This window comes from Ochotona princeps, chromosome 10 (assembly GCF_030435755.1).
Source record: "Ochotona princeps isolate mOchPri1 chromosome 10, mOchPri1.hap1, whole genome shotgun sequence".
NCBI classification, from domain to species: Eukaryota; Metazoa; Chordata; class Mammalia; order Lagomorpha; family Ochotonidae; genus Ochotona; species Ochotona princeps.
The window spans coordinates 48,287,751-48,312,634 of NC_080841.1; the positions used below are offsets into that span (position 1 = coordinate 48,287,751).

The 24,884-nt window shown below is 38.8% G+C and overlaps 1 protein-coding gene and 1 non-coding gene across 6 annotated transcripts in view; both read right to left on the reverse strand.

Annotated features, from left to right (window-relative positions):
* The window catches only part of RGS7 (regulator of G protein signaling 7), a 375,770-nt gene that overhangs the window by 313,649 nt on the left and 37,237 nt on the right, over positions 1–24,884 (reverse strand). The window lies entirely within an intron of this gene.
* Positions 20,072–20,178, reverse strand: LOC118759138 (U6 spliceosomal RNA). Its single transcript, XR_004995992.1, has one exon. It is a non-coding gene; the product is annotated as a U6 spliceosomal RNA (small nuclear RNA).

Below are 24,884 nucleotides of genomic sequence, written 5' to 3' on the forward strand. Positions count from 1 at the left end.
TTTCACCCCTTTTTCTCTTCTTCTTAACAAGACCCTGAAGACATGAAAGATGGATATCTTTTTTACAGCTGTATAGGTCTTCAAGTATGTTCATTTAATTTTTCCCTGTTCTCCCCATTTTCAGATTGAGTAATTTCTAATAATTCTTTTTTTTTTTAAAGATTTTTATTCATTTTATTACAGCCAGATATACACAGAGGAGGAGAGACAGAGAGGAAGATCTTCCGTCCGATGATTCACTCCCCAAGTGAGCCGCAACGGGCCGATGCGCGCCGATCCGATGCCGGGAACCAGGAACCTCTTCCGGGTCTCCCACACGGGTGCAGGGTCCCAATGCATTGGGCCGTCCTCGACTGCTTTCCCAGGCCACAAGCAGGGAGCTGGATGGGAAGTGGAGCTGCCGGGATTAGAACCGGCGCCCATATGGGATCCCGGGGCTTTCAAGGCGAGGACTTTAGCCGCTAGGCCATGCCGCCGGGCCCAATTTCTAATAATTCTATCTTCTTGATTATTGCTTCTTTCCTCTGCCTATTCCATTCTGCTGTCAACCTGTCCATTGAGCTTTCTTTTTCTTTGTGACTATCATACATTTTAGATCTAAATTTATATTTGATTTTCCTTTGTGTGTTATATTGTTGTGCTGATACTTTATAATTTGTATTTTTTGCTAATATTTTCTAAGGTTTTTCTTTTTTTCATGTGTTTCAAGGGTGTTTGCACCACTTATTGAAGAAAACAAAATTTTAAGTTAGATATACAGAAGGGAGGAGAGACAGAGAGTAAGATCTTCCATCCACTGATTCACTCCCCAAGCGGCCGCTGTGGCCGGAGCTAAGCCAATCTAGAGCCAGGAGCCCGGACCCTCATCTGGGTCTCCCACAAGGGTGCAGGGTCCCAAGACTTTGGACTATCCCCGACTGCTTTCCCAGGCCAAACGCAGGGTGCTGGAAGGGAAGCAGGGCTGCTGGGATTAGAGAAGGGGCAGGAAACTTCACAGAGCTCGCTTTCTGCTAATGCTCCATCCTACTGGCTGTGTATCCCTAGGGTGGGGAGCCCTATCTATTTCTTTCAAAATCATTAAAAAAGAGTGAATAGGGAGACACCTTTCATCTGCCAGTTACTCCCATTATAGTCCTTATAGCCTTTACTAGGTCAGGCCAAAGCCAGCAGTAGAAGCTTCATTCAGGTCTCCCATATGAGTTCCAGGAACCCAAACTCCAGAGATATCTTCTGCTGCTTTTCTAAGGCCATTATCAGAGAGCTGGATGGAAAATGGAACAGCTGGGACACAAACTGGAAGCCTTATACGATGATGATGTCATAGGCATCAACTCTACCCACTACACTCCAACACCTACTCGTGGATTACATCCTTTTGAATGTTTTTCCGATTCTTGTGGCACTATCTTCAAAACGATCAATCCTTACAAGAATCCTCTTTAAATCACTTAATTCTCCACTTATGTTCACCCCAAATCATCTCCACTTCTTTTCAAGGAAACTTTGCCTACTTTGTTACCTTTTCCCATATCTAAAGTCACAAAATCATTGATACGGAGCATTTTAGGGATCATTTTACAGGCAATCAGATAACTAACAAACTTACATAATCTTAGACTGCTTCTTCATGATAAAACTAGGACTATCACACCACACTGCAAACTACATACTGACGTCCTTCTTCAACTCGAATAAATGTGTGTGAGATTATTTATTGCACTTCCATTCCTCCCATCCAAATCTGACCAAAAAAAAAAAAAAAAACTAGGAAGAATCCCTACTATTCAAAAGGAGATGGAGCAGAGGGATGGAAAATTGTGTTATTCCCATCTACAAACCAAGTCACAGATTTTTTTCTTATTCAGTCAGAGATCCTATTAAACCTATCTCACTCGGAATCGCTCTGATTCAGACTCTAAGCTCCCTCTCCTCTTCTCCATCTGGCTCATATTAGGATTTTTCTCTTAGGTCTTTCTGGCTTCCTGAACAGTAGCCAGCCCCCTGTGGCTTGCTGCTGCCAGTGCAATTTCTGTAATTTTCCAGAAGTCTCTGGTTATGCCACATTGCTCAAGGAAGAGTAGTGTCATTAAAGGGGCTTCACAGCCACATCAACATACCACCTGCTGCTCTCCTGCCGGGTTTGGTGACGTCCACCACCCACTACAGAAAGCATCTAGACTTCAATGTCATTTCTGTACAAAGTCTCAATCTGAAAGCACTCTTATGAAAGCCTGCACTATACAGATTTCTGCATGTCTTAATAGAATAACACATCCAGAAAGCTTAAAGCACACATGACCAAAATATTTGTTAAAAGCTGCTGGACACCAACAAATGCACATGCCACAAAACTATTCTAAACCCATGGATGCTGAGATAAGCCATGATGCACCCAGGAGTCCGAGCACAAAAGGAGCAGCTTCTGACCATTAGCGTAATGAATTTCAGGGAAGGTTGGAACCCTGTGCTCAGGGTGTGAAGGATGAGTAGCAATGAGATCATCCACAGAGCATATGACATTTCATTTTCTGGCTCTGGTTTTCCCAGTTTTGTTTTTCTGCAAGCTACAAGGTGTTCCGCCTTATGTAATGAGGCGAAGAAGGACCTGTTTGGTTATCCTTGATGCTGCGGACACCTACAGCACTCACAGAGCAGACGGACTTCTGCTGAATAAATACTGTATGCACTGCCAGGAATCAGATTCTTGCCCTGTTCTAAAGCAAAGAACTGTAAAGCTTGGGGATACATGACAGACACAGTTTCTCATGAAGAAAATCAAGATATATGACATTACAGAAAAAATAAAAGATGGGGACATACAGTTGCAAATCAATTAGCTTTTTTTATATGTAAGGTTAGAAATGTAGGAGAATTAGTGAAAAATTCCACAATACATTGTAAATTGTTAGCAATTTAAAGCAAATAAATATTGACAGAACCTATTTTTTGTAGCCCAGTACTAATTTCATTACTCAGAAAGAAGGTAGCATGTCCATTTGACATGTGTGAAAGTTGAGAGAGATAAAGTAAGTTGCCTGCAGCAACATGGCTGGTGCCAGGAAGAGTCAGGATTGGACTGCAGCTTAGTCCCACTCCATAAAGCCTCTGTTCATGCTCCTTGTTCCTAAGTGGGCATGCCAGTGGTTTGCCCTTGGAGAAGGATTTCTGTGAGTCATGAGGAGTCTGGAGAGCTCAAGAGATCCTCCACCAAAAGCCATCCAAATCCACATGAGATGCTCAAGTATGGATCACTGATGGAAAGGAAAGGAGTTTTCCTTCTGATCCTCAGACATCCCAGATGGAAGTCTGCATTGCTGAAGGACTCAAGGTTATCAGTCAATGGGAAAACAGAACAGAAGTCACAAAGTCTGACTCCATGAACTGAGGACTCCCAATCATTACAAAACCTGATGAGAGAACAAATCTACTTTCAAAATATTGAAAACTCTCATTATACCCTGGCCAAGAGAGAACCAATAAAGTCACTCAGATTCTAGAGCTTATGTTCCATGATGGATTACAGTGGCATGGCTCAAGCATCATTCCACTCCAAGCTCCTCATTGAGAGGTAAACATTTCTGGGGCACAGTTATCACAAGGTCATTGCCTCCCAGTGACTTCATCCTTCTGAGGCTGAATAAAAGCCAGAATCTAACCACCAGTCTGCTCAGTGGCTTTACAGGTGTACTTCAAAGAGTGTGAGCAAAATGGAATAGTTTTTAAAAGTACATTTATTTTGATGCAAAAAAATTTAAATCCATGCACAAGTTTTTGGGGTCACTTTTTAACAACTTTATTGTGATGCCTTTGACATGAAAATTATGTATATTTAAGATGTACATTTGATTATCTTTATCACAAATAATTGTTAAAATTTGAAATTGAAATAGGTGCATATCTTCCAGGATATATCAGTGCAAATACACAGCATAAACAAATCATAGCAGTCAAGAAGACTCTATATCCTTTATTGTAGACTATAATTATTACTGTTCTGTGGAAAACCAGAACCAATGACCTTCACCTGACTGCATTTGGGTACTTATTATTGGGTCCTACTCCTTAAATACACACATACACACACACACACACACGTTCCCTTTCCAAAGGAAACCTAATACACTGTTGGTGGGAATATGAATTAACACAGGTGTTTAAAAATACAGTTTTTCCATAAAATTATGAATGCCCCATGTATAAATCCTATTAAACACTGCAACTGGCCAGACCATTTATTGCAATTGTACAAGGCCTAACTTGAAAAATAGGTCATGAAACCAATTCTTTCCTCTAGCTAAGTGCCCTGCTCTCAGAGCATTCCTATAGCTGAGAAAATTCATGTGAGCCTTTCCAGGAGACACTTGGCACACAGACCCTCCACAATCCAGCTACTGCTTTTCTCTGAGGCCAGAGTCTATAGAGCTCCATCAATAGCAGTCAATTCAAAAATCTGTAGGTCCCTAAACATATCTTCCTGGGCCTTGCCTCCATCACTTACTCTGGCTTGAAGGGAATCATCTTTTGTGAACTCTCTCATCTCTACAAAAGCTGTATCATTTGAATTAATGCAAAACCTAAGCAGTTTGCATTTTTCATCTCAGTATTTTTTTATTCTGATTAGTTTCACATATGCATGCAAATCTCCTTCTAAATTCAAATGCCACATTAGTAAGTGGGTTTTATAGGTACAGGTATTAGTAAATGAGTGCTCTGTGCTTTAGGGAATGCATCTGTAGTGATGGCTCCTCCAAAACTGCTACAGGTGAGAAGATCAAGAGGAAATACAGCAGCAACTAATGTCAAAATGTGTGATTAAAATGGTTTGAAAATTTAGTGATATTCCAATGACTGAGTGCAAACCTCCTTCAGACATGGTCCACTAGTTAAGACTGAATTTTCAGGATGCATTTTTCTGAAGGATGCATAATTTCTCTGAAGGAAAGCATATCAAAATGTAGCATTAACATAAAAAATTATCCTGGTTACCGGAGATCTACATCTCTCTCTTCATCCCACTGAGAATCACCCCCCCCAAAAAAAAAACACATTTGATTCATTTCTATTTATGTTTGGTAGGAAATAAATTTTATTCTATTTTGTCTCAGGTTACTTAAAACCCTCCTACAATAATAAACAATCTATTCAATAGCACATTAGTTGAACAACAGCATAAAATTTACAAAGGTGGAGGGTAGGATTAAGTGAGGTGAGTAAAAAGAGATCGTAACAAAGAGCCTTAAGAATTCAACAGTCCTGTCATTGTGAAGCTGGGTAAATCTATGTAATTAATATATTATCGTCAAACTTGAATTTTCTCAGCAGTCAATAAGGATGACAAAACACAATCCACGGAATGGCTCAATGGATTAGAAACACGTCATTTACAACCATCTGTACATAGAAATTCTATTTCTTAATATGGTGTTAAAACCTTAAAGAAGATTTACAGATATGTAAGAACTTAATCTGAAAATAATACCATTATAAAATGACCCAAGTAAAATATGAAACACATGGCCTATATAGAATGAACACTCAATATTTTGTTACTACTTAACTTACCTATTTCCCAGGTTTATAGAATTTATAGCAACAAAATAAGGATAGCAAGGCACTTCACTGTCCTTAAGGAATTAAGGTTCACAAAGGGAATAAATATACAGCAAGACAGACACTCAGTTTGAGATAATAGTCCAAACTCTCACTTTGAGATAAAAATAAATCCAAGTGATATGTGAATGCAAAGCAGTGTGACCTTATGACAAATTCATTTGAGTCATCAAGATTAATCTCATGAAGAGACCACTGCAGCAAGTATTAACAGATTTGGAGGAAGTTTTCTCAATTCCTAAGCCTCTATTGAAATATTAAACATAGTTAAAAAAAAAGCAAGTGATAAGTTAACAGAGAATCCTGGAGAATTTCTACTAGTTACCAACTTTTGAAGCTTTAACTAAGGAGCACAATTAGGGCAGAAAATAGTGTTTTGCCTAAAATGCATTTAATATTGCCAACGTAAAAAAAGAAAGGATCAAGATTTGCCATCTTCCTTTAAGCTCAAAAATTTCTCAACATTCCAACCAAAGCAGTAAGTGTTCTACATCTGGGTGTAGTGCAACCACTGACAGCCAGAAACTGTGATGAGTCCTCTCAAATCCACATTGTTACTTCCATGGATTCCAACAGGGAGAAGTGCCCCCAAATAAAAGGAAGATGTAAAAAGATAATTAAGGAAATAAACTGCTCCCTAGAAACAGATGTGATCTTAACAAGCATTGTCCAGGCTCATGTAGTGGGCTTTGGGGAGGAGGTTGGGGATTGTGGATTTCCATATACTCTTCCATTTATTCAACCACAAAGCAAACAGTGGAGGTGACAGAGGGCCCTGCTAATCCAGCAGTTCAGTGCAGCAGAGAGGACTGGAACTGTGCACAGTACCACTGCCTGAGAAATGATGGTAAGCACGCAAGCCCTGAGCGGGTGGATCCATTGACAAGCCAGGTACTCTGCCATGTCCAAACACCCAACTGATTTCAAACATTTCTCATCCCAAGAACAAAGCTGTGTGCCATAAAACAGATAGTACACAGACAATGATCCTGAATTTTTAAAGGAAAAGTACAATTTAATTTTTTATTATTATTTTGAGACACTAGGACACAGAGCTAGACAGAAAAAAAAAAAAGAACAAGAGAAAGAGATATCATGCACTGGCTTACTATCCAAATACCTTTAGAAGGGCTAACAACACAAAATTTCAAGTCCACACTTGGGTATCAGAACCACCTTGCCGGCCCCAGCACTTCTTAATTTCAAAACACTTTGTTCTGCAGCTGACATGGTCGTCTAGTGGCTAAAGACCTTTTTTTGCATGCGCCAGGGTCCCATATTGGCACCACTTCGTGTTCTGGCTGTTTCACTTCCCATCCAACTCCTTGCTTGTGGTCTGGGAAAGCAATGGAGGATGGCCCAAAGGCTTAGAACTCTGCAACCACATGGAAGACCCAGAGGAGGCTCCTGGCTCCTGACTTCAGATCAACTCAGCTCAGCTCAGACTGTTGTGGCCACTGGGGATGGAAGCTTTTCTGTTTCTCCTTCTCTCCGTAAATCTGATTTTCCAGTAAAAACAAATGACCCTTTTAAAAAACTTGGCTTTGTGGGGTGTATATACATCAATAACAATAAATGGAAATGTAACTGGTTAAGAGACCACCAATGGGGAACCTCTTACATGTAGGTTCCCACCAAACAAGGAGGTGTCAGGAAACGCTTAAAATCCCAAGACCCTTCCTCAAACCTTTGGTATCTCTCCCTCCCTCCCTCCTTTTGAGAGGCACCCCACCTCCTGGCTTTCTCCCAGGAGGTGCTTTCCCCTTCCCTCTCCCTACCCTGTTCATCTGGTCCCTTTGCAAATAAAGTTTTGTGTCTAAAATTTTTAAAAAAATGGAAATGATATAGCAGTTCTTGCATCTGGGTAGCTTGATTATACGATACTTTTAATTCCTTCCTACTACTTTTCTATATTGTCCTAAAGTTTCTGTAAGATAATTTTCATAATTCATAACATTATGTTTTAAGAAAGACAGATGACATTTAAAAATGTACAGATACACATGGTTGGAAGCAAAGGGGAAATGTTGGTGAGAAAACACAAGCAATCTGGGAAGTATCCGGAAAACTAAGGTGTATGGCAGCAAACAGACACTGGACTGAGATTAAAAAACAAACCAGTTAAGAAATGGGCAAACACTTTACAAAAGAACAAATTCAAACGGCTAACAGATGCATGAAAAAATGTCCAAGCTCTCTGGCAATAAGGGAAATTCCACTTAACACCAGAAAGAATTGCCCATATACAGAAAACTACCAACAACACCTGCTGGCGAGGTTGCAGAGGAAACAGGAACCTTACTCCACTGCTGGTGGGAATGCAGGCTGGTGCAGCCACTATGGAAGTCAGTATGGAGAACAATTAGGCAGTTAAAAATCCACCTACCACATGAACCAGCAGTACCACTTCTAAGAATAAACTAGAAACCAGCATGGAACACAGGTCATACCGAGCTAGGCTCTTGCACCTACTGGTCCTCAGAGCAACCACGGGCAGGTGCATGATTTACAGCTAGGAACAAGCCCAATCGGGGAGGTAACGGGACACCCTAACTAGGTTGAGGTTCCCACCAAGGGGCGTATGTGCTAGAACTGGGGCTGCGTTCTATCTAGGAAACAGTTGCAGTCGCCCGAGGCACTAGTGTGGGCTGGGATTGGATGCACCAGGCCAGTTCAGACCCCAACACCATCTGGTGTCATGGAGAACCAGAGGGTAGATGTGGGACTGACTAGGCTGGGTCTCAACCCCCTACATAGCCATGCGTGAGCTGTACGTGGGTATGGTTGAGCCATGGCCGGGCTGAAACATCCAACAACAAGAACCAGAATGGGGTGAAAGCCAGCCAGGAAAAGCCACTGTTCCTGCTAGTACAGGAGGTGAACTGGGTTGGGTTGGCTCAAGGACCCCCTGGCATGCACAAAATCTGACATTGGGAGGGGTTCTGATGGAGGAGCCTGGGCAACTCCTCTGGCAGGACACAGTCCCTGCAGGTAAGTGCAAGAAGCATGATAGGAAACAGTCCAGAATAGGCCATGGAAAGTTTCCCACTGGCACACATTGAGCATGGGTCAGGAGCAGACCAGGCTGAATCAGTTCATATCACCCACTGGCAAATCCGATCACCAGATCAGAGTGTGGGATGAGCCGGGTTTGGTCGCAACAAAACCAGTACACATTATGGAATGCCAGGGCGTGGTTGCCTGTACTGGATATGAATGCAGCACCCAACCAGCACACGTGAGATCCAGGAAGGAAGGGAGGGGCAGAACTGGCGGGGGGATTAAGGGGCTGGTTCCCTCGCTGGACAACCACTCCCACTGGAGAGTGTTGGCTGGGATAGAGACAGACTAGACTATGCAAGGCTACAACACCTGTGCGCTGCATGTGGACTAGATCAGGGAAAAGCCAGGCTGGGCTGATTATTCCTGCAGGTGCAAGCATAAATTAGAGTGGGTGAGGGATGCTTGGGCATAGTCGCAGAAGCTGGCACTGGGGACTAATTCTGTCAAGTCAAATCACAGAACCACCTAAAGAGTGCATAAACCGGAACAGAGAGACCTGGGAGGGAAAAAGTGGGTTCCCCCTTCTTGGGTCACTAGTCCCGTGGGAGGGCATGAAAACTAGGACGGGGGCTGGGATGGCTAGATAGAGAGGCACTCAACAACACCCGTGAGGGCTGGATGGTTGAGTTGGTTAGATAGAACTAAGCTTTAACACCCATTGACAAGTGCCAGAGCCAAATGGGATGGGGGAAAGACTGGTCTTCTGCTACACATACTGGCAAACCAGGGTAGGGGGCGGGCCTGGTGGGGGTTATTGTGGGTCGCCCCAACTAGGCTGCAGCTCCCACTGGTTTGTGTGAGGGCCGAGTACGTGCTGGGCAGAACCAGACTGGACTGCAACACCCATTGGTTCCAGTGCAACTCGGGACTGAAAACAGAACCAACCCAGCAATTGCAACCACCAGCCGATCGGGGTGATGGACTGTGCCGGGCCCTGTGCTTGCCAGAACATACAAGAAACTAGTCTGGGAATACCTCAAAGTTTCTTTGGAGATCTCCCCAATCGAACTGTTGGACTCAGAACTCTAATCAAGAAAAGACAGAAGACAGAGCAGATCAATCATTCATCTCAGCTATATGTTGGCAGCGAAAAATGGGGCAAACGGAGACTTTATGATGGACCATATCAATCAGTGGATGACCTCATCGAGCGAAACTGGCAGCGATTCATAACTGGAGAACTATTAACACCACTTGAGCACATATCTCAGAGCATGCCCCACATCCGGGACTCGGGGTGGGCGGGAAACCGGGTGGGGCTTCTCCCTCAATATCCCCCTTTACCTCAGATACAAGATGGAAACAATATGGACATAATAGTATTACCCACTTCCCTATCCCCCTGAACCTTTTTTTTTCTTTTTCTTTCTTTAACTGTAATTAACTATGTAAAGATTGTCAACAACAACACAATAAAATAGATTTAAAAAAAAAAGAATATATCCAAAAGACTTGTTACATGAGAAAGCAACATGCACCCCAATGTTCACTGCAGCACAATCAACAATCTCAAGAACATGGAAGCAACCTAGATGCCCATTAACACAAGACTGGATAAAGAAACTGTGGTTCATCTACACTATGGAATACTACTTGGCTATTTAAAAAATGAAATACAATACTTTGTGGCCAAATGGGCCAAACTAGAGACTGGTATGCTAAGGGAAATGAGCTAACCCCAAAAGGTCAAAAATTCAAAAAGATATATGTTTGCTCTAACATAAGATAATAAGGTGTCAAATATCGGGATACTATATGTGAATCTTACTCTGTGCCACTTCATACTTACCCATACCTTCTGTAACAAGATCTTGTGATGTAACTCATTAATTAACCATCCATAAGAGTCTGATTGTTATAATCATCTGAGATGGTCAAAGTCCCTTTTATCACTGTTATTGGTACTGCCCATAAAAAGTGAAGATCTAATCCTCACTGTAGCCACATTAGAGCCCTATAATACAAGAATGAACTCACAATGAAATGAGTCTCCTACATGGTTGGGAGACACTCCAATAGTAGCATGATGGACTTAGGAAAATTCACGAAAAACACATGTTGTGAAACTGGAGGGGAGCACAGAGTGGAGGGGAGGGAACTTGGGAAAGAAGCAAGGGGCAAGGAAGAGCCCAGTGTGAACTAAATTGTATCAAAAAACAATAAAAAAAATTTTCAAAAAAAGGAAACTCAATGTCATAGTTAGGATATGCTTACAGCACGTGTTTGGAATTCCACAAAGAATCTAGTTGGAACTATGCTTTTTAGTTTACTCCAAAAAACATTTCTGAAATAGATTAGAGGCGATGGGCTATTGTGACAAAGTGGGCTATTACTGACAAAGGTGAGGACATAATGGATGTGAGTATAGATCATAAGACTCAATCATTTGAAAGAGACCTTGAAGATTCAACTGTGGGTGCTGAGTTAGAGATCTGCACGATTAAAAAAAGTTGGGGCAGAGTGAAGAGAAATTTTGTTTTAAACGTAGGTGTCCACAGTCTTAAAAAGAACAACAAGTCACTAGAAATGTGAATTTGCAAATTAAGAAGACTGGGCTGGTGACATGGATTTAGGAATCATCTAGCTAGATAGCAGAAGCAGTCGATAATGATGAGACATGGAAAGAGAAGAAGAAAGGATGCAAAGGGGTCAGAAACAAAGGACAGGAGAAGAGATTAGAGAATCACGGCAAAAGAAACATTTTCATTTCTTCCAAATAATTTCTCTACTCTTGTCGAATTCATTGCTGGCTCATGGATTGCACGGTGGCATCATTTTACCCAAGAGGCTTTCGTGATTTCTTTTCTTCACCCACACATTGGTCATTCAGTGGTGTGTTCTTTGACTCCATGGTACTGTAGATTTTTTGTTTTAATTTCACACCTATTATTGACTTTGTTTCATGACTTCTTATTTAAGGGAATGTACAGTGATGGTATAAAAGAGACTATCATATTCAGATGTGAAGATACAATGCAGTATGCACCCCTACTTCCAAATCAAAGATGGACTCCCAGTGAAACTGTTGGACATATCTAGACAATGGGATGCTGGACTGTCTGACATTGTCTGTACCAGCAATGTCAGGCCACACTTAACAGACTGATAGACTTATGACTGCTTAAGAAGAACTACACTATTGTAATAATATGGGAATAATCAGTTGGGGAGTGAGAATTTAGGAGTGAGGAAATCCCAGGCTATGGAATTGAACCATAAAATTCAAAATAAATTTTAAAAAGAAAAAAAGAGTAAGAATGCTAGTCTCCAACAGGACATGACTACTCAAATAGAAAGGTAGGTTCTGATTCCAGTTGCACAGAGAAGCTAAGTGTGCCAACAAGCGTGCTAAATGCTGTGCCAAGGTCAGAAGGCTCAGCACTGAGAGACGGTTACTGGAAATGGTGATTAGAAAGTCAAGTGACATTAAAAAAAGGTAAGGAAAAATAAAATCATCCTGCTTCATGTAACTGGACTAGACATTCCTCGGTGGAACTGCTGCTTTAAAATATATCTGGACTCCAGCATGCTCATCTCGAGTCATTTCTGCTTCATACAAATGGGCGTGAGGTGTTCGTCTCTTGAGTGCTAACAGTTTGGGGCCATTGCCACAGCAACCAACAGAACAACTGTTATCTTCTAACTCTGTCCCTCACCAGCCCTGCGCCAGCCTGTGGTCTGCATAGGAATGAAGCTGTTTTCAGACAGTGCTCTCTGGGACTCTGGCTGCAGGTGTCTATGAACACTGCCTCATTTTGGGTATTTTCTGTAATTATGGGAATGATGAAATCTGTCATGCAGTAAGGTAACAGGCAGGAAAGAAATTAATAACTAGCTTCCTGAGCTAAAAATACATATGTATCAACTCCAGTTGATTTTGTTTCAATTAGCTGAGTTTTTAAAGTCACAGTTTTGGCAACTCTTTTATCAAACTGATGGTTTTCTTTAATATTAAAGAGGAAACTTTTTACATCTAAAATATCCTCATAAAAACAAACAGGCTGAGTTTTGCCAGATTTTATCTCATTCAAAAGGCTAATGTGTGTTGAGGACAAGAGTCACTTGTTTATCCACTCTTTTTATGTTAAACTGGTTTCCCGTTACTCAATTCTTGTGAACTGATAATGTTTAAAAATTATTGATGTCTCAGCCGTCTATTAGGTATGATTAATCACAGCAGTAGAACAAAAAACAAAGCAAACCTACTTGAGATGCAATTTGGTGTAACTCACAGTGAAGAGTCACATACTAGTTTCTTTCCATTATGGAAAAGAGTCAACAACATTGTATGAATAATGGAGTAAAGAACTTTCCTGAATCTATGATCTTGTAGCATGAAAAATCTCCCAACCCATAGAACACAAAATAGGCTGGACAATCTTCAAAGTATCAACTGGACATTTGGATAAGATCTGGGTTCCTCAAATTTCTTGATTTTTGCTACAACCATAATCCATCTGCTCAGTAAGCTACTTAATTTGTCCGGAATCAATTCCTTTTACTCTATTTCATTCAAAGTAGCCATGCAATCAACCATATAACATAAAGCAAGTAAATATGAACAGATACATCTGGTCATTTTAAGGTTTCTGAGAGTTCTGAATCTTAAACATTTATTCCATTTACAAATTTTTAAAAATACCACATTATTTTTCTTTAACTCAAAAAATTTCTAAGCACATGCTTCAGTGAACTCCAACCTAATGAAATCCCATGTGAGCATAGAAGCTGATGTGAAGGAAACTCCATTAAAAATTATAGAACAGGTGCTGGTAATGCGATACAGTGGTTACAGTCAACTCCCATAAGTCAACTCCTATAACAGTGACATCCCAGCTTCCTGTTAATGGCCTTGGAAAAGCAACAGCAGACAGCACTAATGTTTGCACCCCTGCCACTCATGTGGAACCAGGAAAAAGCTCCTTGCCTTCTGGATGCCACCTGGTCCAGGCCTGGCCACTGAACTGGTAGATGTTTCTTCTAACTCTGTAATTCTGACTTACAGATGAATAAATAGCTTTTTCTTTTAAAAAATGGCAGGGCAATCTGTTATAAATACAGATCACTTAAATGTATAGGTCACATTCAAAACAATCTGACCCTTATTTATGCAACATATGAAGCAGTTACTTTGCTTGGTGCTAGGAATGTAGCAGTAAACAAGCAAATATAGCCCCTGGCCAACAGACCTGGGAAAAGACACAAACCCATGCAAAAATCACAAAGGCCCACAAGTTGGGGCCAGCATAACATAAATGAACAATGTGTAATCCTAGCCTTAGCACTGACAGCTCAACACCAAAATCAAAGAGTAAAATAAACAGCAAGGAATCCAAAGAGCTATAGCAGAAGTACCTCATTTTATTCCTTGTGAAAATTACACTGCTTTAAAGAAAAATGCTTACATAAAAATCAAATGAGAAAAACAACTCTGTCTCCACACATGCTCCCCCTCCCCAACTCCTTTGTTCAGGACTCTAGATACTTTCTGTGGAGGATGGGTGTGTGTGTGTGTGTGTGTGTGTGTGTGTGTGTGTGTGTGTGTGAGAATGAGTGGGATCTTATATACGGAGATCTTTACCATAACACTTGTATTATATTAGAAAACCTGCAAAAAAATATGTTACTTAAACCCAGGGCTTTCCTGATTGTTATGTCATAGATCTTCAAGTCTCCACTACCTGTTCCCACTTCAGAGGCACATTTACTCTGTCACTTCTCCAAATAAACCAGGTCTTCCTTATGGCACCTGCAATTATTGGCTTACAGCACTCAGCACAATCTATATACCCTCTTATATACTTAACCTAAATTAAACCAAGACATGCTACCAGGGAGAACTCTGGAGACTATAAAGGGTAGATCAAATAAATATCTTATAAAAATTCTTCCCCGAGAGAAACCGATTCCTTCCCATGTTTGTCAAACATTAAGAAGAAAACACTTGAGTCAACACCCATCACAGGTTAACCATGCTGGCTAATAACTGGAATTAGCAATATCACTGAAAGTTAAGTCCCTATAAAAGTCTCCAGAACAACTACATCCAATTTAACAAGATCACATGGTCATGGAGAAAGAGTATACCAACTATTTTTATTTCTTTCATAATATTACAACTACCTTAAGATAAGCTTCTTGAAAATAAATACACAACCAATGGAGTAAGGTTTCAACAGACTGTGCCTTTTACATCTGGGGGCACATTTACCATCACCTAACTCAGCACTGAAAGAACCAGATGCTGCAAAATGATGTCTCTAGGGCAGAAGAGAGCAGGCACAGTAATAGTGGCAGGCATGAGGAATACTGCTCATCCATTTTAATTTCAATTCTGTTGTGTACCAGCTTATACATAGAATAAGTCCCAAAGAAATGTTAATGTTCAAGAGACAGAAAAGTCACCAACATAAGCCACTACAGTTCTAACTTTTGGGCCTCCCTTTCCAACCTCTGACCCTTCTAGGCTCGTTAGGAGTCCCCAAATCATCAAGAAAAGTGACTGTCGTTCTGCCCTGCTATCACACACTGAGTATATCATGTGCATCACTTTGATAATACGTACATATTTTTAGCCCCCAAAATACTACTTTTCTATTGGCTAGAACACACAGAAAAAAAACACCTAAGTAATTTTTTGAAGGTAAAGTTATAAAAAAACACAGCTATTGAAAAATCCAAAAGACTTTCTTGGCAAGTGTCATTTGAGAACCTTGTGTATAAATTCCATCATCAGCTTTGGCTGCTATGGCAACTAGAATATTTAGGAAGTGATTTGAAATGAGTATCACTACATATCCAAAATCTTTTGCAAAAAACAGAAAAGACAATGAGATCCAATTCACTCCAAATTTCAAGACAGATTGTCAACTTTCATTCCTAAAATTTATTTATGCTCCTATTTGCAAATCAACAGATAACAGTTACATGTAAGTGTGATTAAAGAGCCCTTCATTTTATTTCTTAACTAGGCACATTAAAATTTCATTTAATACTCTCCCAGTTTTATGGGACAATTGCTAAAATAACAAACAATTTTGTACTCTTAGGTTCACGGTCATATGAAATACAAAGTCTAACCATTTACTCCCTGCTTTCCCCCTAATTTTCCTACTATAACATCCTTTGTCAAAGGGCTACCTTCATGAAAGTCAAGAAACCGAAACACATAAAGGTAATTACCCAAGGTCCACTGCCGAGAGTAGGGCTCCCTCTTGGTTCTGTGCATTGCAGGGATTTAAACACGCACTTAATGATGGATAGTCATCATTACAGTATCATGCAGGATATTTTTACTGACTTAAAATCCTCTGTGCTCTATTTTTTATTCCCTCTCCTTCCTCACCCTGGATGCCAGTAACTATTAGATTGTGTCTATATTTTTGACTTTCCTAAAGTGTCAAAAAGCTGGAATCATGTATGTTCTTTTTTTTACTGGCTTCCTTCAGTTAGTCATATATACTTATGGCACCTTTGTACCAAAATATTTTGACAGCTCATTTATTGTTAAACCAGATAATATCAAATATTAGCATTTGGGTGCTCCATAATTTTTATCCATTCACTTATTCAAAGAGACCTAGATTTCCAAATTTTGAAAATTGTGGGTAAAGCTGCTATAAACATTTGTGCATTCATTATTGTTTGGACACAACTCTAACTCCTTTGGATTATGCCAAGGAGTTCCATGGCTATATCGTATGGTGAGAGGATGTTTGGTTTTATAAAAAATTATCAAATTGTGTTTCAAAGTGGCTATACAATTTTACATTTCTATCACCACAAAAGGGTTCCTGATGCTCTACCTGTATCTTCATCAATGTTTAGTGTTTCCAATGTTCTGATTTTGGTTATTCTAACAGGCACATAGTGGCCTCTTTGTTTCCTAATGATACATGATGCCAAGCATCTTTCCTTAAGCTTCTATTTCAGGTCTTTCCATTCAGTCATATCCTATACGAAGCCCTGGTGAACAAACTGTGCAGCAGAATGAAAACAGGCCCTTCAATGATGACTGGAAAGTGGTTTTCAAGAATAAGCCGCAGTTCTCACATTGCCATTGAAGAGATACTACTCTGAAAGCATTGAAAAAACTAGTTTCATTTGTTAGAGAAAAGAAAATCATATATTTTAAATGAATAGCAATGCAATAACTATTTAATACAGCATTGAAGTCCATGCATCCCACTTTGTTATTTTTAAAAACTTCTCCAACTGTCACTAGTAGGCCATGATATTGAAGAATCCATTTAGAATCATCATTGTGGATAGAATCTATCCACAAAATAGATTTTTTTCTTTAAGTTCTCTGAATGTTTGAAGACAATGGTTGGAGGATAAGGAGGTTAATCTGCCCAGATGAACTGGTAGCAGGAAAAAACATGACAAGTTGTCCAGATTTGTCCTGATGCATAATGAGAGAGTGCACATTTTGCAGGCATAGTGGAACCCAAAAGAGCCAGAATTCTCACTAAAGACTGTGAATTCATTAAAATAATGGCAAAATTTTCTGAAAGCAAATTAATCAAACTGCCATTCTTTTTTCTCTTGTGTTTTTAAGATGGTTATGATATTATAATCTCTTACAAGATTTCTGAATCAGCATTTCTGGCATACAAGCAGCTGATGGAAGCCATGGAGCCATCTTCATCAATATATTATAACCCTCTGACAAAAAAAAAGTTGTTCTCTTATCTAACAATCAAATGTGGCCATTAATCTTATCTGATACCTTATATAATCACTTTACAACACACAAATCTTTTGTTTATAAATGGTACAATTGCCCATTTTTTCTGAAGACAATTTATGCTTTTTTGGGTAATTTTTTTGAGTTTTTAAGTGCTTTCACTGGATAATTTTTCCCCAAGTTTTAATGAACTTATAAATGTATGTATGTTTACAATTCTCTTAATACTATTGACTACTTTATTCTAACTTATTGATAGAAAAAAATGACAAAACAGTAATCAAATCTTCTGAATTCCACATTATATGCAATCTTAGGTTTCTCAATCAAGTTCTAACTCATTGATCATCCATGCCCTCAAAGGCTCAGACACAGCCACTTTTAAAAATGAATATGTCAGGCTAATAAAAAAAGGTGTGCAGAGAAATGAAGCAGATTTTTCCCATGAGTCACCTAAAGAAACAATTTTTTTAAATGTTGTAGCTGGATCGGATATACAGATCTTCTGACAAACTTTCATTTGTGTAGAAGGAAAAGTTGCCAGAACAGAGAAGTAATTTCTTCTGATGTCATATAACCAAATGGTAGAAATAAGCTGGAAATGATTTATAGTTCATGATGCATGGAATTCAGATAAGAATTAAGAAGGATAGATTGACTTACTTTCTAAGAAATGATAAATAACTATTCTCATTATCTCTCTCTCCTCCCCTGGACAAAAACATATTTCTAATACATACACACACAACTACATTTACACGTACATACACACAACATAACTTAGATACCTGGTTTGGATAGAAGATGATATGACAGGTGGCCCTGGTATTTCCTTCCATTGTGCAATAACAAGGTAATGACATGGTTTGTAAGGAAAGAAGACTGTACAAATTAAATTATAGCCCGTGGCAGGCAAATCGGCATTTGTTCATCTGCTGAGTGTATTATATTTGAGTAGATTTTATCAGAAGATTTTATTGTTCTTCTCATAGTTTAGCTATTATTTTTCCAGCTTTGTTATAAATAGAAAATGACCATAGAAAATGCCCTTACTCTTGTCCAATATCTACTTTCAATTTACTGAATGAATCATTTGTAGAACAGACCCTGAGAACATTATGAGTGAACACTGAAAGTGCACACTCTCTCCTCCTTCCTAATAAATTTTAAAGTGGTTGAAGCAAAACACACTCAATTCATTGGCCTATTAATAATGCCACAATGAAAAAAGAACCTAATGGAAATTTAGCATGACCAACCAAAACTGGAGATAAACAAATGCATATTAGATTAAAATAAACATCAGACTATTTTGAGAGCCTCAATTATCCTGGTACTTACCAATGAGAAAAGTCAGTGAGTAGGAGTTTTTTATACACTTCTACAGCCCCTAAAACAGATCAACAACCTGCTCAAAGAGCTGTTGGTCCTCACTCAAACCAACTAAACACCACAAATGTCTGTTAAAATCTAGGTAAGGAGAAACAAGCATGACAGCTTGTTCTCGGTCAATTATTAAACAACAGGCCTTTTGATAGGACTTATTCTTGAGCTACATCAATACATGAATGCATATCACACACATATTTACAACTGCTAAACGTTAATCAAAATTGTTTTAACATTTAAGGAAATGGAAATGCTAACCAAACTGATTTGACTACAGCACATTAAACATATGCATCAAATTATCACACTACACCACATCCCTATGTACAATTAAGACAACAATAAAAAATTGTAAATGGCAATAACATCGTTATCAAAGAATAAAAATTCCACCGGAGCTAAGAGCTTTGTTTGTTTCTCTACTGGGTCTCTCAGCAGCTGCTGTGTCTAACACACAATGGGTATGCAACCAATACATTTATATGGATGGATGAATGAGTGAGATATCTTCCCAGAGGAGCAACTAGTCCTAAGCACCACAAAACACCAAGAGTGTTCTCCACAAAACTCAACCTCTCTTGGCTTCAGCCTACAGAAATAGGAGGCAACAAGGACACGTGATCAATGAATATTCCAATTCTATGTTGACAGTTGGATTTTACCTCATTCCATATTTTTATTTCATGCTAAAATATTTGTGCACACTGATGTACACATCCATAATAAAAGGAAATTAGGAATTCATTAGGAGACAATAATCTTTATTCTTTGTTTAAGAGCATGTTTCAGGCAACAATGCCACTTGGAAACAGCATCATTATGGTTACTAAGGAGATTAGGAGACTATTGGGGGGAAAAGGGAAACACTTAAGTTTTTCTTTAGCCTTTCAGTCAAGGGCACAGTGACCAGAATGGAAAAACAGGGACAGCCTAGCCTCCCAGTCAACTCCTTTACAACCCCTTGAGGAGAAAAACAACCATGATTTTGTTTTGCTTTTTAGTTCAAAACCACAAAGATATTAACTTAAAACTGTAAATACTCGATACTTCAGTATTATCCAACTTGTCCTTTGCTAACAAACATAATGGCAAAACGCAAAGTAACTTTCTGTTCATAATCTGTTGTGGAATATGTAAGCATCTCTCAGTAAAGCATCTCACTTGGTACATCTGCCCTGCAAGATAACAACAACTGGCCAGACAGAGGGGCAGAGAAAACTGTCTGTTATCAGCTGTTCTACTTCCTGAGGGACGCAGAGAGGACTGTACTCTGCTGTGTGAGCATTTTGTTTTATTCATTTTTAAAAAAAACTGTGGGGAAAAAATATGGAATGTTTCCCGAATTTGCATGTCATCCTTGCGCAGGGGCCATGCTAATCCTCTCTGTGTCATTCCAATTTTAGTATATGTGCTGCAGAAGCGAGCACTGTATGAGCATTTTAGAGCCTGGGCTACACAGTTGCTAAACCTCTCAGGTTTCTCTCATGGCATGGATACAAGTGCCCTTAATCTGGAAGATTGGACCATGACTCTGAACTGCTTTTTACAACATGCTCTCCAAGCCTGTTCCTTGATTCACACCACAAGTACTTACAGTGGATCTACTGTGTGTGAGTCAGCTTAGCTTAATGTACACAGACAAGACACTCTAGCAAAGAAAGGAGGGTTTATAAAGGGAAAGCTAATTGATTCAGGTATTTTCCCCCAAAAAAGTCAGTGACTCTTCAATTGCACAGACTTGTTTTTATAACAACTATCTTGTTGGTCTTTATAAACTCATCATCCTCTCTAATTATAGGACAATGGTCACCTGCATTAGAGAGGCATCAATGAATGAATCTAAGGACAAACAAGGAGCTCAATGCTGATCATTCTGTTTCACTGAACTGTCTATCAATAACCTTTCCCTGCAATATTGAAAATACAAAAATGCTCAAATGGAAACAACGTGAATAAACAACCTAAAAAATCCATAAAGGACACAAATCATCCTGATGACACTGTACACTACTGTGAAGAAAGTTCATAATCAAAATAAAATTCTAAGAGCTGTGGCATGTGGAGTTAAAACCACAGGCAACTGGACATGGAATCTTTATTAAGCTCATTGTTTAAATCATTGTTATAATGTAGTATGGGTACAGTAGGTAGAATGCTAAGGACCCAAGGAACATCATGTTACAATGCTATATTTTTCAGTGTCTTTTCCTATAATGGAGTCCTGGTTTACTGAAAATTTAGGAAAGGGATACAGATTGTGACATTTGATTCCCCAGCACAGGAAGTCATGGAAAATGCAAAGGTTAAAATTAATCTCAGATTACAACATTGCATTTAGCATGTGCACTGAAGTAGAACAGAATCATGAAACACCATGCTTACCTCAGTTCAATAGCTCCCCACTCAGTGTCCACATTCTCTTAAATTTAATTAAAGAATCCTTAAGAACTCCAGCCAACAACACTGTAACATCATGGCAATTCTGTTCACAAAAACATATTAGCCTTCCAGAGTAAGATAAGACACACACATCAGTACCCCCACACACACACACATTAAATGATGCTGCCCTCTACACAATTCCATTTCAAGTTTAAAAGGCATATTTCCAAGGGAAACAACAAGTTTGCTTCCTTGATTTCAAAAACCCATCTTTTTTTGAATCGAAAAACTAACATTCCTTACAAGAAGAGTGAGAAACTAATTTTGACAGTCACTCTACTTCTTATGAAAACAAGGAAGAGTTTGACAAACCAGGGTTGGCTATGTGGAGCATTGGGCTAAGCTAGTACTTAGGAGCCGGCACGTCACATCAGAGTGCTGTTTAAGATCCAGCTGTTCTGATTCTTGCCCAGCTCCCAGCTAGGTATGTGAGAATGCAGTAAAAAATGGCGCAAGTACTTGGGCTCCTGCTACCCCACAAGGAGACCAGGATGGAATTCCTAGGACCTGGCTTTAGCCTAGTCCAGCCCAGATGTTGCAGGCATATAGGGAATCAAACAATACACGAAGGACATTCTTATATTCTATTTCTCTCTTTCTCTCTCTTCTTTCCCTCCCTCCCTTCTCTTCCTCTTTCAATTAGGTAATTATTTTAATTTTTCATGCATTTCTTTTACTATAAAGAGAATGGATTTATTATAGCTCACAAACACAATCCTAAGAATATGATATTTCCCTCCTTCCCTCTTCCTCATCCTTCTTTCTTTTTCAATTTTTGTGACAGCAGTTAATTTCATTGCATCCCAGTCTTCCTGAGCATATTATTAACTTTGAGGCTCACAAAAGATGTTTGATTAGGTAATTAACATCACTAACTGGTAAATTACCAACCACGGGGAGCTTTTCATTCTCAATCACTGAACAAATTTTTATTTCTAATCTTTATTCACTACCATGAAATCTGTTGAGAAACTAATATGTGTGAGGTAACATTCTAGGTTCTGTTGTTGGGCAACCTTTAGTGAATACACCAAAGCTGTCTGCTCACATGAAGCTTACATTCTAGTGAGGGAATCAGACTACAACAATAACGTACTTTTTCACAAATGACAAATGAATAACTTACAATGTTATAAAAGGTAAATATTATCAAAAAGAAGAGAATACATTATGAATTAGAAATAAGGCTGGAGGGACATACAGAACATGGTTAAAGTGGGTGGTCAGGTGAGTCCTCATTGGAAAGTTCATATTTGAGTGAAGAGCAATTAGGAGTGAAATGAAGACAGAGGAGCCAATGCAAAGGGAGTGAGGCAGATAGGATCTTGGCATCTTGCAACCCCATTCAAAGACTAAAGCACTCATGGTACAGAGTTTTAAACAGAGCAGCAGAGGGTAATAGGCCCAGATCCCAGAGGTCACTCTAGGCCAAGCCTAGAATGAACTAACAATTTTGAGGAACCTAAAATACAAGCTAACTTAAATGCTTAAAAAATATCTTTGGCTGTGCTGTGGTGCACAGACTATGTAGGCAGGGTCCAAGGAAGAGTCCTTTGCCATAACCTGCAACAGCAGATGAAGTGGCTGTGCAAATGATTTACTGTGGATGGAATCACAGTAGTTTAAAGCTATTGCCAGAATAACTGCTGATGGTTTGAATATAGTTACAGAAGGAATAAAAAAAAGCTCTGAGGTTTCTTTATTGAAACAATGGAATGAAAACTGGTACGATTTCTTGAGCTGCAGAAAACGGCAGGAATCGGCTTGCAAATTGAAACACATCTAGTAAGCAAAAAACATAACAACCTAAGAATAAAAAGAGAAGCTTCACATTAGATTGTTTTAAATTTTTTTAAAAAATGACTAATTTCATTATCATTTAATTTCACTAACCAGGAATTTTTACTGTTTGACTTCACACACTTTTTAATTTTTTAGTGATTAATTTACAATAGTCCTCCCAACTCCAACACAGGTGTCCTAGAGCAAGGTTTTCCTGTCAACTGTCTCACATTTGATAATAACTATCACCCACTGGTTCCAATTTGATGATATGAGGCACATTTCAAACTGCAGGTTAAATTCTGTTAAATGTTTTTTTCTGCCTGCTGTGTGGGGATCATTTGATTTTTGTACTTAATTCTTTTGGTGTTATGTATCACATTAATGGACTTGCAGTTGTTGAGCTATCTCTTTGCACCACAGGAATAAGTTTCACTTAGTCATGGTGTTTGATGGTTTCAATGTGCTGTTGAACTTGAGTTGCTAGGACTTTACTGAGTATTTTTACATCTACACTAAACACGATATCGGTCTGCATTTTCCTCATTTTATAATAGAGTTATTTTACTAGTCTCGAAATAAATTTATAAATGTTTCTTCAGTGTTTTTACAAGATCAACATCAAAACTTTACTTGTTTCTCAAAGTGAGAAACCTTGTTGCTGCTAAATCAGGTGAGAGTTTAATATTTTTCCAATATTAACAGAACTTATTTTTTCCATTTACAATGCAACAGCTATAAGTATACACTTTTCAGTGCATACTATCATTATCAATGTTTTCTCCACCACTTTGAAGCTTGGACAATCAATAAAATAATCAACCAAGCACTGGTTCATAAGTTTGTCAATATCTGTGGGATAAGTACTATCAACATGGGTGATTTCAAGGATTCCATATTTGTTATAGGACCCAGAGAGGAAACACATGAGTAATTTATCTATAATGCATTAATAATTTAAAGAGCAAACATGATTGTTGACCATCTAGTAATCTTGTGTTTAGGGCAAAAACAAATTTTTATTTATAATGTTTATTCACTACTATAAAATCTGTTGAGCACCTACTGTGTGAGCGGTAACATTCCAGGTACTGGGTTGGGCAGCTTTTAGTGAACACACCTTATACTGCCATTTGTGATAACATGGATGATATCAAAAGACAGACATCAAGTTACATGAAATGAAGCTGGGCCAGAAAGATAAATACTGTATAGTCTTGCTTGCATATGGAATATAGGAATATCAATCCGGTAGATACAGCAAAATGCAATTTGCAGAGGCAGTTTAGAAGGGAGTAATTGATTGAAGAATACAAAATTTCCATTAGGTTGGCAGAATAAATTTAAATTATCTATTGCAATGTACAGTTTTAATATTCTCTTCACAAAAAAGGCAAGTTAGCGAAATGATTGATATGCTAATTACTTTTAGTGGTCTGCAATGTATATACAAATCAAAGCACAACAATCCCATAAATATACACAACAATTATCTGTCAAAAATGAAGTTGCACTTTTAAAATAAGCAGATAATGAAACAATGCAATAAAATACTTTAGAATGGATAGGTTTTGAGTATTTACACTCTTTTAAAATAATTCAATAAATTGGAAGTTTATATAATTTAATGCCTAACAAAGTTTTATTTAAAAAACCAGCACACAAACTTAAGACTTTAACCACTGGCTTTAACAGACTGTATGAGTCACAGCACATCACACAGTGTGGTTTCCAGCAAACAACTTGTCAGAATGTTGTAGAGATAAAACTGGAAAAAAGATTTGCCCCTTGTGATCTGCATTGCTCTTTTCTTGGTTCTTGAAATATTTGCCTCAAGGAAGCTACTACCAATTCTTCAGCTGAATAAATTCTTAAACTCTAAGCCAGCCTTCTTAAGATCCCACCCAGG